This window comes from Mastomys coucha, unplaced genomic scaffold (genome assembly GCF_008632895.1).
Source record: "Mastomys coucha isolate ucsf_1 unplaced genomic scaffold, UCSF_Mcou_1 pScaffold23, whole genome shotgun sequence".
NCBI lineage: Eukaryota > Metazoa > Chordata > Mammalia > Rodentia > Muridae > Mastomys > Mastomys coucha.
The window spans coordinates 1,998,080-1,999,264 of record NW_022196906.1 but is presented as its reverse complement, the minus strand read 5'-3'; the positions used below and the strand labels follow the sequence as shown (position 1 = coordinate 1,999,264).

The 1,185-nt window shown below is 42.6% G+C and overlaps 1 protein-coding gene across 4 annotated transcripts in view; it reads left to right on the top strand.

Moving 5' to 3' along the window:
• The window catches only part of Dync2h1 (dynein cytoplasmic 2 heavy chain 1), a 258,114-nt gene that overhangs the window by 53,327 nt on the left and 203,602 nt on the right, over positions 1–1,185 (top strand). The window lies entirely within an intron of this gene.

The window sequence follows — 1,185 nt, the reverse complement described above, 5'->3', positions numbered from 1 at the left end:
TTCCTGGCCCTGGCATTCCCCTACACTGGTGCATAGAACCTTCACAGGACCAAGGGCCTCTCCTCCCACTGATGACTGACTAGGCCACCTTCTGCTACATATGCAGCTGGAGCTATGCGTGAATCTCACCAGGTGTACTCTTTGGTTGGTGGTTTAGTCCCTGGGAGCTCTGGGGGTACTAGTTAGTTCATATTGTTGTTATTCCTATGGGACTGCAAACCCCTTCAGCTCCTTGGGTCATTTCTCTAGCTCCTTTATTGGGGACCCGGTATTCAGTCCAATGGTTGGCTGAGAGCATCCACCTCTGTATTAGTTGGGCACTGGCAGAGCCTCTTAGGAGACAGCTATATCAGGCTCCTGTCAGCAAGCACTTGTTGGAATCCACAATAGTGTCTGGATTTGGTGATTGTATATGGGAAGGATCCCCAGGTGGGGCAGTCTCTGGATTGTCCTTCCTTCAGTGTCTGCTCCACACTTTGTTTCTGTAACTCCTTCCATTATATTTTCTGACTAGTGATGGACAATTGTTGTTTGTCTATAAACAATGTTTTTGCATATATAAAATATATTATATGTTAACACAATTGTCATTTTTATAAGGGGCATGAGTTGGGAGATAGGGTTTGAAAGGGGGTGGTGAATGTATAAGGAATTGGGGGAACAGTGAGGGGGTGAATATAATCAAACTATTAAATTCTCAAATATTTAATGAAAGTTTTACATATATATTTCATTGAAGTCAGCAATATCTCTGGTTTGCAGTTGTCAGCTATAAAATTTGTATTTAGTTCCTATCTTTTTTACCTCTTTGCTGACATTATTCTGTTCATTTCAGTAGTACCTGTTACCTTCTGGCGTGTGGGCTGCTGTCTGAGGCAAGGCTCGCCTGATAAGCACCAGATCTTAGAGTGGAGTGTTCTCACTCCCAGCTTCGGTGGACACTGCTTAAATTGTGCTGAGTCTTTCCTAGTTCTCTTCTTTGATATTGGTGCTAGGCAACTGTCTCTTCTTACGTAGGTTCAGATGATTCTTTGAGTGTTAAATAATTATGAGCTGTATTCTGGACAATTCTTATTTATTTATTTATTCTTCTCTCATGTATTATATCCCATTGTAGTTTCCCTTCACTCCACTCTTCCCAGCTCACCCTGCCCCCTCAAGACTCTTCTTTCTTCTTTTCCCCAC